This window comes from Acartia tonsa, chromosome 7 (genome assembly GCF_053477335.1).
Source record: "Acartia tonsa isolate MP-2025a chromosome 7, ASM5347733v1, whole genome shotgun sequence".
Lineage (NCBI taxonomy): Eukaryota > Metazoa > Arthropoda > Copepoda > Calanoida > Acartiidae > Acartia > Acartia tonsa.
This window is the reverse complement of record NC_137266.1, coordinates 30,198,092-30,216,372: the sequence shown is the minus strand read 5'-3', so window position 1 is coordinate 30,216,372 and position 18,281 is coordinate 30,198,092.

Genomic DNA, 18,281 nt, shown 5'->3' with positions numbered 1-18,281 from the left:
TCAGCCGTAATGCCAATACCTAAATATTATGTTGTGGTTGATTTGTTGGTTTCACACAAAGTACCCTGTTAAACACTAATAACCACCTCTATCTCCTTTATTTATAAAAAAAAGAGGGGTTGGAGTATTTTAGAGTGTTTTTTATTACTTTGGGTAAAGTTAGGTTAGGTTATATTAAGTACTGGGTAGCTCGGTAGGGTTAAGGACCTCGCAAGGGTAAGGCATAATTTTTAAAAATTTACCCCCCCCCCCCTCCTCGATATTTTTTATTTATTTTATGCCTATCCTTATCATAACAGTGTATAGCTGTTATTTTTATTACGCGACGAGTATACTAAGGAATTAGAGAAAAGGCAGAAATTGTAACCTGAAGAAAATAAGTAAGTACTCAAAGTTTTAACACTTGATTTCTCATTCGTTGGCTTAACAACAAAGGTCACTTTTATTTTAAATATTAATAAAATTGTACAAACTTTTAGAGACAAATTTTTCTACCAATAATTTTAATCTCATGAAAGTGTAATTTTGTTTATCTTAATTGGGGTGACATGAATATTTTGTTTATTTTTCTGTCGCTCAAGATTAGGGTATGTTTATTAAAGTTAGAATAGTAAAGTCTTATACAGTGCAGTGTCAATGCTACCGCAAGGTTTAGGCTATGGATTCAAATGAAATCGTCCACTAAAATTAAACGTTCCTATATATACATTCATATAGAAAAAGTTAAATAATATAGAAACTACGCTGAAAACAATAATTTATAAAACAAAGAAGCAATCAAAAAAGATTTATCCCAAATATTTTAGAAATGTAACATAAATATTTCTATTTAGGGCGGAGCCTGTATTAGAATTTATGATTTATGGACCAAACTATTGTATCTATTATTACGACTAATATATTTCTAACACAATAACTCGCTATGTGTAGTGGAGATACATTAACCTAATCAGTTTAAAGCAAGGTATTTCTTAAAAGAAATTGCTCACAGAAATGTGATTAAAATAGTATTTTCTCATTTGTGCTAGCCAGCACAAATTGGGTAATCATTTTATTTCCGTATATGCGGTCATTTGTGCTGACATTTTGTAAGTTATCACTTATTCAAGAAATATTAGTCGTGATAACATATATAATATAGACGTACCAAATATATACTTCTTTAACCCTTACTTAAACTATACAAAAAAATGCTAAACGTTTTTTACAAGATGTATTAAGCTTTATTTATGGATATTTTGTTTCTTGTACTTTTTCTTTGTTGTACTAATTCAATTTTAAATAGAATTAACTATTAAATCTAATTAAGTTTTTCCATAAATTTTGAAAACAGTAGTTTATCGCTTTTTGTAATGAAAAAATTCTTAAAGTTAAATGTACTTAATTTTCTCTTAAATATTTGCTATGACAATTAGTAATATTTACTTGAAATTTAAGTTGAATAGAAAACAAATGATAACAAGAAACAAGTAAGAAAAGATTCATAAAGTATAGCTCATAAAAGCTCATATCCTTTTATATAAAGTAGTAAGCGTTTTTTGTCTGTACTGAAATATCTCGCTAACTGCTGAACCGATTTTGTTCTCCTTCACAGTGAAGCTTCTTATAGGTCCTGAGAAGGTTTTAAACTATTTTGAGGGAGGGTGTCTTCACCCCCTTCAAAAAAAATTTTTTTTATCTTTTTGAAACTCAAATTTTAAATGGGATGAGGTCGACTTTTCCTCCTCCTACCTTAAGTAAAGTGCCCCTAGATGCTTCTAGGGGCGTAGCCGCTAGTAGGAAAAAAAGTAATAGGCTTGACTTCTAATTCTTAAATTTTTATTTTAGCAGGGACGTCCAAGGGGAGGGGGAAGGGTAAAGGGGTTATTACCCCCCCCCCCCCCCCCCCTCAAACAAAAAGCTTTTACGTCCTTGGTCCCAAGCATAATGATGATCTTTATTCGAAAGGGGAAGAGGGAAGGGATATAAAAGACTAAAACGATACTGGGATCTATGTGAATCTTTCCTGAAATGGAGAACCAAATCGGTTAATTTCTGGAAATATAAAAATAGATTACTATTTCATAAAATAGGATGATAGCTATTGAAAATATGCTAAAACCAATGCTATACTTGACTGAAAGACGTACTTATCCATTATTCTAAAATGCTTTGCTTCAAAAAGAAACTAAATGCTTAAAAGTGAAGATAAGAGACTGACTGACTACTTCTTTGCATAATTTCTGACTAATTTAATACGTCATTCATGGGGTAAACATCAGAAGTCAAATTAAATCATTAAATTGACTTCATTTATAAAGATGTCAAAATTTAAAACAATTTTTCATATTAAAGAAAAAAAATTATCATTTTGAGCATTGCACAGTTAAATATGGACATAAATTTTTGGTCTGCTATCTTTAATAGCAAAAGAGTTAATCAAAAATATTGCGTTTGAAATAAAACATAAAGTAGATATTAATTGGTCTAAAGAAATTTCGGTGCTTCACATAAAGGGCCTATCGAGCCCCATTTTTTTCATTTTTTAAATAAGGGAGAATGAAGGTTATGGCTGCCAGATAGTATGCAATAGAGTAGCTGCACTAGACTGGCTACTATGAAGAAAAAAGTGATTAAAACTATTCAAAGACATTTTTTAATATGTATGTATATTAGAGAATGAATAATGACCTAACATTACTAATTTCAACTCAATACTACTTTTGTTCAGTTTTTAAACAAATTTTAAAAGCGAAGCTTTCTACATTATTTCCGGTTGGTTGAACGTCAAACTGTAATGGATGGCTCTGATCGTGATTTTCAAAATGTTAGCATCGGTCTTTTGATTTCAAACTTTGAATAAATATTTCTTTGACAGTTAGGTATAATTTATATCTCTATAATTATTCCATGACATGGAAATTTTCTTTATTTCAATCTTTGTAAAAAAAAAACTAGATAAATCTATGTTTAAAACCTGAGCATTTGTATAAAATATTTCATTAAAGAATGTATGTAGTAGCCAGAGGTTAGAAATTGAAAAATCAAAACATTATTGATGGTCTCAAGGCACGCTCTTAAATATTCAAATCATTAACATGTAGTTCATAAAATAAACTCGTGTTATTACAAAAAAAATCCTAAGCCATCATATTTGTTATATCATATTTCTTGATCTTATTGGCATTCTATTAAACAGTAAATCAATCTTTTTACAACATTGACCATCTTCCAAATGATAGAATTTTACATTTTATTTTACCGTTCATTTTCCTTTATAAAAAATAAGGTTGAAAATGTAATGGAAGCTTAACAAATCAATCAGAAAAGACAGACAAACGAACATTTACGAATGTAGAGTAACAACTCATTTATTATCCAACAGTATATAGAAGTTTGAACAAAAATTCCATCATATTCTATCCAAAAATTACTTTATGATGCTTATCTGGAAATATTTACATTTTAAGACTTGATTGTAAAGATGCTTTGCTTGCAATATTATACCTAATTATCCAAGGAATACATATATTAAAAATATAGTAGATTGTATGATTATATTTTATAAAATATTGTGCTCAAAATGCCAAAAATGGACTTACGAACTTCCACATATAACCTAAGAGTGTCAGTTATTAAAATATATAAATAACAATCAAAACCAAACTTTTACATGATATATACTTTCCAAATTTGAGATAAATAAAATGGAACCCTAAAATGAAGTATTTCGCTACCATATATAAAGTATGGTGTGGTATTTAGCTACCAGGCCTAAACTATTTATTACAAGCAAAGCTACTCTGAAATTTGTCTTCATTTGCATTTGTTTACCGTGTGGATGGTGTATTATTGTATTATTAAAAATCAAATTTATGGGTAAAGATATTCTACAAATCGTTAGGACGGTCGTCTGTTTTTTTTTTTTTTTTTATCTGGACACGTCGCTATTAAGTCTAGATAACGGATGCATTATTATTTAATAGCGGCTATTATTTAGTCACTTAAGGTATAAGGGGGCTGGAATGGGGGGGGGGGGTCGACACTCCCGTTTATTATTTTTGGGAGGAGGGTAATTTTTTTACTTTGTATCCTCTCCAAAATAGTTATAAGCCTTCCTTGTAAAGGAGAACCATATCGGTAAAGCAGTTAGCAAGATCCTACATTTATCATAATAACAATTATTTTTTTCAAAGCTTTGAAAATAATGACCATAATCGTCCTTGTTTGTTTAAGATCAATAAAAATACCAAAGGTCCAACATCTAATACAGATTGATCAATATCATTTATATAAAATTGACACAGATGAAAATTAGGAAATATAATTTGCAGATTTTATACAAATAAGCTTAAAGATAAAGATTTTTTTGTCATAACTATATCCTGCATTTAGGACTTCAAGGCAAAGGTGTGCAATCAAAGTGATCCTTATCTGTAGTTTAACCAGAAATATCAAAATAGACAAGTCAAGAAATGCGAAAATTTTAACCTAATAATGTGCTAATATTTAATCAAAGTTTTGCCTAAATTGTCATTTAATTCAGCACTTTCAATATGTCTCGTTTTCCAAATAAAGTTTAGAAATGATTAGAAATGCAGAAGGACATGCAACGGGTAGGTCCTAAAGTTGATAAATAATACAAATAACAAAAGAATTTTATAGTGAAATAGGCAGATAGTAACTGTTATATTGTTGTGAAAGTTTCGAAGGACCCAACTCATTTATATATCTGTCTTTTCCACCCTACAAATTTTAAACCATAAACTCAAGTTTTTTTCAGACACTTTTAAGCATTAAAGTGAAGGTATCTACTATGAAAAATTCAGTGTTATTTGGATTATTGAATACGAGCGGTTACGCCCCTAGAGGCCTCTAGGCGAGCTGAAGGTGTTGGTTTGAAGTCGACCCCTCCCCACACTTTAAATTTTGGTGTGGGTAGAAAAAGTTTATTAATAAAATTAAGGGAGCTATTTTTTTTGCCCACTCCTTGGTAGGTTGGAGATATCCTTCCCAAAAGAGTTATAAACATTCCCAGGACCTATGAGATGCTACACTGTAAAGATAATCATAAAGGTTCAGTTGTTTGTGAGATCCTTTGGTAAATGCAGATAGATATAGACATCCTGTTAAAAGTTGTATAACATAATCACTGCTAAAAAAATTACAACTGTAAGAAAAATACTTTCAAAATGTTATAAATTTTGGTAGATGCCTGTAAAGAAACGATAGATAAGTATCTGATTTGAGTGGTGGTAAACTGGCTGATAAAATCTTAAAGAAAGGTGCAATATAACCATTTATAGGTGAGACCACCTCTGAGAAATAGGACTCTACACAGAGATAGATATACCAGCAGGGCTAAACTTAATTGTCAAGCAAAGCACTCATGATACCAATGGTGTTTTCATAAATAAACTAATTTATTTGAGTAGTCCAGTTTGAAGCTAGTAAAAGTGGCTGACTCGGATTATGACGTCAAACAAATTAACCAATGAGAGGCCACTATAAATATTACTATTGGTCAATAACAGTGTATACATTCCTCTTATTGGTTAATTTTTATTTTTTGACGTCATAATCTGAGTCAGCCACTTTTACTAGCTTCTTCAGTTTCCTATAAGATGAAATAGTATAATTGAAACTTGTATTACATTTTTATCACATAAATGTTATGACCTATTAGCGTATAGAAACTATTCTACTGTTGAATCCTATAATCCATATAAGAGTAACAGGGTGTTTGCTGTCAGTCTGTACTGAAGGCTCTTGCTAGTCGCTGAACCTATATGATTATCCTCTACAATTCAGCTTCGTATAGCTCCTAGTAAGGTGTATAGCTATTTTGGGGGAGGTTAAAACATCCTAAATTAGAGATAGCCTCTGAAAAAAGGCCCATTTCCCAAAAATAATCTAGAACTAGTTAAAAGAATAAGAAAGGAAAATTAATGAGATAAAAAATTGCACAAAGAAAAACAAACTAGTTAGTCAGAGAAAAAAAACATTACAGTAAACGAGTTAACGAAAATATTTAGCTAAAGCGCAAAAACACCTTTTCAAAGAGTAACACCCTAAAGTTGAGTAGCTATCTGGAAGAGCAAAAAAGGACAAAAAGTTGTATCCAAAAGTACCAGTTTTTATTTCTTACATTCCTTATTTATGGCTATTGAAAAAAATGTTAGTTTTAATGCTTTTACAATTTAGATTTCAAAGCTTTATTTGGGTCCAAGAAACATTGTTTTTGGAGCACTGATGTAAAGTTTATTTTTAACAAGGATGACAAAAAAAACTTTTTTTTAGCCAGTCTATTCAAGACATTTCTAAAGATTAAAATTATTGGTGGAAAAGTTTGGATATTGAAGGTTTGTACAATTACAATCTATTTTTTAAAATCCACAAATAAAACATCTTGTTCATGAACTTGATAATTTACAGTCCAATGTCCCCTCCCTGCCTGGAGACCAACAAACTAAAATATTACTATAAATCAAAGTCATACTGACTTACAATATAATATTATGCTACGCTACTAAAAACAAACATATGTAGGTATACACTTTTGGAATAGTCTTATCATTGAAAAGAATTTCCCAAAAATTCACCTCAAATTTGTAGTTTTGGTTAAGAAGCAAATTGAAAATAGAAGGAAAATGGCTGAAAACATTTGCTTTTAAAATTTACTACTGGTTTTATCTATTTCCATTCATGTTGGTTTCTTTTTAAGTAGTTTGTTGTTTGTTTGGGGGTTTAAATTTGTTTATATTCAAAGTAGCGTATTTCTTGGATTTTAATGTTTAGACGATTTTACAATAAGATAAGACAAAACAACAGTAATGGTGTTTACTAAAATTACTTATTTTCTTCAGTAATGACAGCATGATTAGACATTTAGACATTCAATATTTTAAGAATCATTTACATTTACTTGACTTTATTTATGACGCTAAATTTTGTGATTATAGAATTATCTCATTTATTTGAAAACGGTGATTCCTGAGACAAATAGGTATGATCTTGTAAAATTAGGTAACTCAAAATTTAAAACCAAGAATCAATGACAGATGACCTCAGAATTTTTGTTCACATGAGTGATTTTTTTAAGATCACTGAAAATGTATGACTGTAAGATGAATGCTTGAATGGTTAAATAAATGAAATTCCAAAATCTAACCTTTCTAAATGTATGAGTGCGTGTGTGAGTATATAAAAAGTAGAAATATAGATATGTTTTACAAATAAAAATTACAAATTTATACAAAGAAAGTTTAAGGAAATGGTTAGTGATAAAAGTTATGCTATTGTATAATCTCATTTTTGTTTCACACCTATAATTTTGCCAGTTGTCAAACATTTAACCTGGATAATCTCTATTATTCTGCCTCGATTGCATGGCCTTTGCCTTTAAGTCCTTACTATGAATAGTGATTGGATGCGCCTGTTTTAGTTAAAGCATGCTCACTAACCTAACTATTTATGTTATGCATCTGACATAGCAGCAGCAGTAACAATTTTTAACGTCTTTAATTGCAATATTAGGTAGGGCCGAGATTTGAAACCATCCCAACCCCAGACAACGAGCAGATTCGCTACGTGTTTTGCAACATTCGCACGATAAATATCGAAACTTTAACGTTAAGGTACGAAAAAATACTAGAATTTTTTCCATGAATGTATGCTCTATACAATATTATTGAGAATATTGAGCTCCCTCTCAAAGATAGAAAGGTGAAATGTCTCCAAAAATGTTTGGTATGCCCTTTTATCCAGGCTTCAGTAAAGTTATTGCCACTTTACTACCCTGGGTTAGAACATTTTCAATAATGGCGATTGTTCTTGAGATTTTTGATCGTGTAAGAACAAAGTTGGAAGGTTTTCTTGAGCAAAAATTTGCGCAGTTTTATTCACAACCATAAGTGCATCCATAATTTTTAAACCCTATGCAATCTAAATATCAAAATTTAGTTACATTTGTAATTTTACCTTCTCAGATTTTAGCTCGACTATAATAAAAAATGTTCGGTTATCTAAAAGACATATAATGTTTGAATGGCCTTATAGCAGCTTTAAACTCTCATCTCTTTAATTTTGGGATAAGGGGACACATTAATCTATTCCATTAAATCTCGAAATATCCGTGTTGTTGACAGAAGTATCTGTATGCAAAATTTAAGCAATTTCTCTTGGGAGGGTAAGAGTACCCAAAAATAGGCAAATTCGTTCCCGGGACCTAGAAGTTTTACTGTAAAGAAAAACATTTCGGTTCTGAGGTTTGTAAGATCCTTCGCTATACACACACACACACAAAGAAACAGTTATCTTGTTTCTTTTATATCCTTGTTTTGTACTTATTTCTATATCCCCTTTTCCTGCATTTTACCCCGTATAACCTTTTATTCAGTTTGATGTATAAAAAGGTTGGAAATTTACGATGTGGTTTTAAATCTATCCCCATCAATTGGCTGCAACACTTTTTAGATTCACTCATTTGCAGTTTACCTAAATTGTAAACTATTTGGAATCAAGAGAAGTTTGCAACATATTTTTAGACTGATACTGACGGGTCATTTATGACAGGTATCAATCTAAAGCTTAGGTACTCAGAGATAGGACAAATAAAAATAAATAGTAATAAATGTAAAGTTCTGACTTGTGTATTTTGTAATGTTTTAGTTTGTGTGTGGGGGAAGGGAGGAAAAATTTTGTAAAGGAATTAAACCAGCAACTTTCCTTCATACTAATTATGACATTTTCGTTAATGAGGTCAGTTCGTTTTCAGACAGACATACAGACTGTACTGAGCAGAATAGAAATAGCTTGATTTTTTGTTGAGACTAACCAGAGCAGATGTAAGTATGGTATTTATGAGTAAACTGCAGCTATATTAATCTACACTTCAAGTGAATATCAAGGAAGTGGATTAAAAAGGAACCGATTTCTTCTTTATTTGATTTTTAAATCAGATGCTTTAAGTGAAGAAAAAACAAGAATACTTGAATCCTAAACTACTGAAGTTCTCGAGGAAGAATTATGTTTCTTTAAGCGAGTATGCGATTTCAAAATATAAGTTAGTAAACATTCTTGAAAAAGAAACTGCAATAGAATACAATACAGTAATAAATCTAAATCTATTAAGAGTAAAACATTCATATAAATCCTTACAGACTGACAAACAGTAATTGTAGAGTTGCTGCGCTACTGAAAAGTTCTTTATTTGATTTTTAAATCAGACTGATATGGATAAAATGTATTTTAATCTATTTAGTAATCTTTACATGGATTCTTTAATCAAATTCGACAAAAGTGCGGTTTACATTGATTTTTAGTTAACCTACATTTTTTCAAACCATTAACTTTTTTATTCTTTACAATGCTGGGGGTATTTTGTATGTATGTAAGTATTAAAGGGCTAGAAACTTCAGTTTGTTTTAGTTTAAAAGTAACTGCATGTCTGTCTGTAGCAAAATATATCGCTTACCGCTGGTCTGACATGGTTCTCCTTTTCAGTGAAGCTTCTCAAATGTCTATAGAGGCCTCTAGGGGCGCATCTTTGTGGCCAAAAATGTTTTAACGAAAATATGTTTTTTTTAGAAAATATATCTCTATATCAGCAACTAATGACATGACAATGAATATGAAAAATTACACAAATATGATTTGTCAATGCTACTAATATTTTACACTCCCTTGCACCCAGGGATTCAGGGATTGGGCAATTGACGGTAGATTAATCTTTCCACCAAAAAAAAATAAGTCTTTAATTTTGCCTTTGATAACTCTTTGGGGGAACATGGTCATGAATTAAATAAACCAGCATTGTCCCCTCCTTCCTGGTATAGCACCTGTAGATAACAAGTACAATTGGTTCAACACATAGCACATTTACAAGTAACTATGATAATATTTTATCCTCTTACGCCTATGACAAGAAATTTGTGTTTAAGAGTAGCACAGCAAAGACTAGGTTCAAAAGGCAATATGATTTTATGATTTTCAGACCTTTACCTGAAAATTCCCCATTTAAGAAACCATTTCATATTTATAACGGGGTGATTTCTCTTGGGATGGTGGAGGACCAAAATAGTAAAAACTATTGAGATCCTTCGGTACAGAAAGTCATCCTGTTACTTTTATATAATAATTAAAAGCAAAACTAAGTCAACTAATAGCTTTAACTTTAACATTTCAGTAGGTGTTAAAGCTAGAATTATAGAGGGAGGGCGGTGAACAAAATAGAACCCCCGGCAGCCCCCATAACACTGCTGGATGCCTAACCTAATTTACCTAACCCAAGGTAATGTAAAAAGGTTGTCAATTTTGAGAAACAATGCTGCATATTTTAATTTATTTCTTATTGGGAATTGATTATATGTTTTTAAAACATAAAATTTTAACACGGATAAAATAGTTGTATACAAATTAAAATTTTTAAGGATTTGCGTTTTTCTAGCTTCCGATACTTGTAATGTGACAAGCATTTATTTTATCAAATATACTGCTATGTGTCTGTCATTAAGTGCATGTATATCTTGAATAATTGCTTTTTAAAAAATGCAACCAACAGACTTATGATAGTACCATACTTTGTAAGCTTAAGTTTACCTTTATAAATAACCTGTATTCAAGTGAGTAAATGATTGTTGACTAATGATAAAAATATGCCTACCTACTACATGCTACTTATGGAGATAACTCCCTTTAGACGCAGATACATTTTTAAATCCTAATATGAATGTAACAGGATGTCGGAGTGTGTATTCGTGGTTTGTAGGCTACCATTTTTAAACTTTTGCTGATTAAAACAAAAATAAATAAGTGAGGATCGATTAATTTAATATACCAGATTGATAAATTAACACTTTCCTTTAATATGGACGATGCCTTAGAAACTTGGACGGTCACGTGAAGTTAAAAAGAATCTTGCCTTAAAATTAACAAGTAATTCAAAAGTAAAGAAAAGCTAGCGCTAAAATAAGATATGCAATTGAACCTTCCTATTAATGAAATGAATCATATATTACCTACAATAGTATACATATACGCCCCCTGGTAACTGCGTGAATAATCAAATGGTATGCTTACATTAATTAATAATAAATTCCTTTTATACATACATATATGTATGTAATAAACTTTAAGTGGATAAAAAATCGGAAAAATAAAGCAGTACAAAATCAAATCGAAAACAACCGCCCCCCTCAACATTTGACAAAAAGCTGAAAACCTGAAGTGGGCAAATATAAATTGTTAAACTGTTTACAAGATATTATTGGACATACCGACAGCCAGCTATTTTAATGTATAGGATAACTCATATTTGTATTTTATTAGAATTATAATATTAAAACACCCTTTGTGAATTGATTTCATGGTCAAAACTTGATCTTTGAAATCGAATCGAACATTATTAAGTTATTAACTAATTATAAATCCTTTTTAATTATTCTATTCATAATTTAAGCGTTTATTATCTAATCTTTAAATACTTTTGTTTTTGAGTTGAATTCTTAAAACCTTGAAGTGTGTGTAAATTGTATTTTGTGTTTTGGCATGCAATGTGGTTTTAGGTGGGTTGTAATAGATGTCGAACCATGGCAATTGAAATGGTAACAGTTTATATTAATTTACTTTTTTCATTTTATGTTAACAACTTTGAAATTGTTTAATGATCGGACCTATAAAGGAGTAGGATCCTTAAAAAGCCATAGCAAAGTCAATAGACTGAAAAATATTTCATAATGCTTTATTTGTTGTTTCCATAAAGTAACAACACTAATTGCTTTATATTTTTAATGATCAGACCTATGTAATAAATAAAAAGGAGTAGGATCTTTAAAAAGGCGGAGCATATCCAATGGCGTAATTATTCAAAATTCCTACTGTATCTATTCTTGCACCAGTCCTAATTTATCTCATTTAGAATCGCCATGGAAAGGGACAAATATCAATATTATTTAAAGAATATATTTTTTTATAGTAAACTTTACTTTCGCTTTATTTAGTTTTCATTTGGAAAGGAATAAGGCTTAATATCGGTTATAATTCCAACTTAGTTATCAGATGGATTAACTCTTGTTACTTCGATGAAAAAGCAGTAATAGTACTAGTTACTTTAACCAAATTATATAAAGTCGACATGAAACATGTATTTCATGTCAATAAAACTACCGAATTTTTTCATGCTTATTTTTTTATTTTAGTTGAAACTTAAGATAAGATATAAGTTTCATAAAATAACTAACTTTATTTCTTGATTAACTAATTCTTTTATTTGGTATCATATTCCGTTTCCCCAAATTTAAATTTCTTTTGTTTATTGCTTTTAATTGCCTTTTTTCTAATCAATTAATTCTCTCATTAATAGGATGTTCAAATTTACCCCCCACAACGGTATTAGAATAGATAGGTCAATATACAGGGTGTTTTTTTTTAATGAGTTAAAAGTATTGCTTAATTTAACCCACTTGCCATTGACAGAAATTAATAATCTATATCTTAATTTCTTCATTGATGTGGGACATTTTGTATAAGAAAAAAATATTTAGCGATTTTCAACAAATTCTGCCTTAAAAACCGGTTTTTCTAAAGTACCTATATTTGGAAGATTTTTGGATCATGACAAATTTTAAGAGTATGCAAAAATGCATACATTTTTAAAAATCAAATTGCGCGGCTTGTGTTAATAATAGAAAAATGTTATGCATATCGTTAGAATCGTCATAAACTCTAGTTTTTAGGTGTTTAAGAACTATTCCTGTGCTACGTATAGTTTAGGAGCTACGTGGTAAAATGTTCCAACTTACTTAAAATTTTCAACATTTCTCACATTTTCCAATGTAGCTTCTATACTACAAATAGCATGTATGTGTTACATATATTTCCAAAAACTAGAGTTTATGACAATTCTAACGATATGCGTAACATTTTTCTACTATTAACACAAGCCGCGCAATTTGATTTTTAAAAATTTACGCATTTTTGCATACTCTTAAAATTTGTCATGATCCAAAAATCTTCCAAATATAGGTACTTTAGAAAAACCGGTTTTTAAGGCAGAATTTGTTGAAAATCGCTAAATATTTTTTTTTCATACAAAATGTCCCACATCAATGAAGAAATTAAGATATAGATTATTAATTTCTGTCAATGGCAAGTGGGTTAAATAAGGCAATACTTTTAACTCATTAAAAAAAAACACCCTGTATATGTAATTTTACTTGGATCATACACCAAATTTTCATGTTCTCTAATACAGTGAAACTTGCAGCGGGCTAAAACAACTATTCCTTCAATCCACCCCCTTTACCCCATCCCCTCCCCTCCTACTGGATGAACGAACTGACCATTAAACGAGTTCCATTCCAAGCTTTGCCGACGACGATTTTTTTCTTGTCATAATATTCACGCATATTTTGTTGTTTAAAAAGTGTTAAATCCAGGAATATTAATGGATTAGGACAATGGACGATAAAATGATAGGCAACCTCAATTATGACATAAAAAATATATCTCCTCGTGTAGATTGAAACTATTGGTTAAATACTAGGACACTCAACTTAATAAACAAACCAATCAAAATGTTTTAAAAGTACCGAAAGTTTTTAAGCCATGCAATGCAACGGAAAGAAAAATTGACAATAAAACTTTGGGCACTAGTGGAATTAACAGTCGAATGTCTCCTCCCTCCCTGGTTAAACCTAAAGGGTGCATGATGATTATATTCTAATATACTTTGTTTTGTTTTAAAACACAGTAATAATATACACCCTTTTAACAATTGGGTGTAGGTGCGTTTAAAGGTGTAATATGACTTCTGTACACAGACATGTATTATAAGAAACAAAAAGAAGAACATGACAGATTTTATTGTGTACTCTATTTAATCTAAAATTTATACAAACAAAATGTTAATATCCACAGAAATATTACGGGTTTTATGTTTAGAGGAAAATAATCTGAAACGGCTGGACCGATTGAAATTTCTTTTTCTTGCGAATTTAAGTCCATGTCCATTTGAATGAGTAACCTTAAATTATTTATTTCTGTTATTTTAACGGAATATCTCATCGATTTTCACAAGTTTTGTTATTGAAGCTAAATATTCTAAAACATGCCCATAATAAGAATATTAGACAGGTTGGCCGCATATGAGATCTTAAAGGACATACATACATTTATCCAGCTGCTATCTTATATAAAATTTTGCCGAAGAATAAGATGCTCTTTTAGCCAATTAAAAGTCTTTTCAATTAAAGATTTAAATTCTTTGTTAATTATTTATAACAAGGATAGCAACGTCCACAAGAAGATTAATAAAAGCTGAAAGTCGGTAAGACACCGTAAGTCTTAGAAAAAAGATATTTTTCTAAAATACAAACGCCTATGTCATACAGCAGCAAAGAAAATTACACTCAATATATTAAACTTTATGGATGGTTGGTTTATAATGGATTATAGAATAGATGCGCATAATCTAAGAAAAGTTCAACTGGCATGTCTATCTGAAAGTAGCCGAGAAAATCATTATGACCGAAAGGACGAAAAGCCTTCGTTCATTTTTCTTCCTTTATCTGGTCTAGTGAAGACGTACTGAATATGATTGTATACAGAAAATCTATGCTTCTGAAAGTACAGCTAAAGATAAGATGAAAATTAAAAGTTTATTTATCACATGACTAACAAGGATGACAACATCCATAAAAGCGAAGCTCTGAAACGGTAGGACAAACGGACATTAACACTTGTATAATGTCAGAACTGAATATCAGAATGCGAATGTATAAGAGTCAAAGCAAAATTTAAGTAAATTTGTTGATAAACTGCTTGATACAGGAAAATTATTATGGACATACTTACATTTTTAGGACTTGATTATAGAGTTGCTTCGCTTATAATATTGTACTTTGTTGTCCCAGGAATCAGTATACCAAAAATCAGACCAATTGGATAATTAGGTCACATACAAATTTGTTGTTAAAAATGTAAAAAAAATAAACATGTTTAAAATGGACGTACGGACATTCTGGTAATGATTTTAGAGTTGCTACGCTTTCTAACTCGTACCTAACTATTACAGGAATCACCATGCAAAATTTGAAATCGATAGGACAATTCTAACATGCCTAAATTAACGAAAAAAGCTATTTAAAAAAGTAAAAAATCAACATGTTTAAAATGGACGTACGGACATTTTGGTAATGATTATAGAGTTGCTACGCTTTCTAAATCGTACCTAACTACTAAAGGAATCACCATGCAAAATTTGAAATCGATAGGATAATTCTAACATGTCTAAATTAACGAAAAAAGCTATCCGTTACGGACGGACCGACCCTAATTATAGAAAAGCTTCGCTTTTAAAAACCCGCAACTTCAAACGAATTACACATTGTCAAACAAACATTGCGTTTAAACAATGATTAATTGGTCATTGACAAATATGCCTGCTTCAAATCCAAACGACATGTTATATAATCGATTTTATACAGGGCGTGCATAAGGGGGATGTATCCACCATCCTTGGGTAAATTATGGAGATATATACACCCGGCCCTTATACCCCTCTAAACGACTCTTGGCAAGGGTACTCTACACCCAACTAATACAGCAAAGGGGGTTGTCGAGTAAAAAAATGTCACACGCCCCTTAACTATAAGAGGATATAAAAAAGATCGACTGCTGGACTTTTGAATTGTTGAAAGAAAAGTCCATATGCCGAAGGTAGCTAAAATTGACTCAGTTGTTTGTAATGAATCATGGGTAAAACTTTATATCACTCTGTACAGTTATTAAATTTTTCACAACCTCTCTTCTATGCCTAGGCTAGAAGCTTAAAATATATGATAACTGCACCTGTGTAATGCTGTAACAAATATCCATGCAGTCATTATGCTAATTTCATACCTTACTTGCCAAGTTTTTTCAGGGATATAGAGATTAGAAGTAGCTTTGCTACTAAACAAACTGATTATATAAAAAAGTGAGGGTTTTCTGTCTGAACTTAAGATCTTAATAACTACTTAACCAATTGGATTCTTTATTTCAGGTAAACCTCACGTATAGCATTAGATGGTTTTAGCCTATTTAATTTTTCAGATTTAAAAATCATTTTCAAGTTAATATTCCTCTATGTTTTCCAACTCAATCAAGCGCAAACTTGCTTATCTATTTGTCCCCCATCGTTATATGCATGTCCCCTAAAATCAGGGATAGTGAGGTATGTCCCCTTTATCAACACCAGGGACACGAAAATTATTGAGAATAATAAATGGTTAAATAGACAAAATAACTGAATAAATTTTTAAAACAATGTTTAACATTTATTTTAGTCTTTGTTTGCCATGTTCTACCATGTTTTTTTTTCAGTGAGGGAGGGGTCATTGGGCTGTTTAATACACTAGTTTCCAAAGTTTTATCATACCGTTTTCTTATGCGTTGGCTTAAAAACTTTGGGGACTTTCATTGCAATTGATCGATAAGTTTATTAAGTTGAATGTTTAAATGTTTCAACTATTAATTGTAATCTTCAGAATGGGTAACTTTGTATCATCATTGGGGATGAATATCAATTTATTGGCCTTTGTCTTATCCCTTTAGATCCCTGCTATTCCTACTAAGAAATATTTTCACACATAATTTTAAGTCACACACTCCTATGCATATCTCATAAAACAAGAATGAAGTCTATAAAACCTAGTTAGCGCAGCAGACATTAAAAGAAAAAGAAAATGCGATAAAACGCCCCTTAACAGGCAATATCATGAAAGGGACTATACCCTAAAATGTATATTCAGAATCAAACGAACATCATTTTCATCATTGTAATAGTTTTATCTTAATAAAGTTTGAAAAATCTACTGTCAAATATAATAACTGCATATTTTTTTCTTTAAATATAGCCGAAAGCACAAATTCATTATAGAGTAGCTACGCTACGAACAAACATATATATGCACACTGAACTACCCCATCCATTCTCCACATATGTGAATATACGACCATAAAACAGAAGGGGTTGTTTGTTAGGGTAGGGGGCCTTTAAATCATCCCTCCCTCCAGGTAAAGATAAGTATTTTGTAAATCAGTTTTCAATACAGTTGTTCTAAATATTTAAAATTTTCTAATCCTACGGAGCGACTCACACCCCAAGATAGCATCACCTAACCCCCCCCCCCCCCGTTCTTTTTTTGAAACTATTTAAAACAGGGGGAGGGGTAAGTGCTCAACAGGCAGTTTGATGGAAACCTCCAATTTATCATAACATTTATTAAATAAAATTATCCCTTTCCCTATATCATAAACTTGATCTATTGTATGAGATACTTCTCTCCTAGTCTATATGGCAGGGTGCCTAACCAAGCAGCGCAGCACGTCACCACTCACTATCAAGATCACCATCATATATACGGATCTCTACCTACCTACAGAAAACCCTTTGTCAACCAATCACCAACATTCCAGCATAAAGAATCCGCCAAATATTTGTATGTGCACCATCCATTCAGTGGCTGCTGTCTCCACTTGTTAGTAGCGTAGCTGCTAGATAATTATTGTTTTTTGTTCGTCCGTCAATACTATTTTCAAATCTAAACATAAATTTATAAATTTGCCTAACTGAAACACTGTATGTATCATTCCAGCAGCTAAGAACCTCGACGCCTCTACAGGCACTTTAGGGTATGGGGGAGGGGGGAAGTCGAACCTTTCCCCAAAATAGTATAAACCTTGGCTGGACATATCAAAAGCTTCGCTGAAGGGGAGAATGTTAGTCTAATGGTTAGCGAAGTGAAGTGAATCTTTGACTACCTAATGTTAAATAAGAAGAAAAAAAACAGCAAAACCATCTCTCCATAGCTTTTGTCATTTAATAAGTCATGCAATTTTGTTTCTGCTTTCAATAAAAACAATAATGTGGATGCCTATCTGTCCACGAATTGAGAGGTTCCTTGTTATCTTACTTTTGATGATTGCGCTAGTACATGAAAAACATTCGCGTAATTTTGATAGTGTCATTAATATCTTGATAATTGCATTGCATATGGGTTTTAAGTAAATATCTCAGAAAATAAGAAACTTTTAAACATAACAAGTCCCTTATTAAATTTCTATCGAACCAAATTATCCTTTACTAATCTTTTTGGAACAGTGAGGCCAAACTTCTTTTTACTTTTCTTACTGCTGTCTAAAATATTAAGTTAATTGATTATGCAGGTTTGGTTAGTTCAAGATATGAATATATAAATAAGCCCCCCCCCCCCGCAGGGGTTAGGCATGTAAAAAAACCTAAAAATGGTTTAGAATAGGCT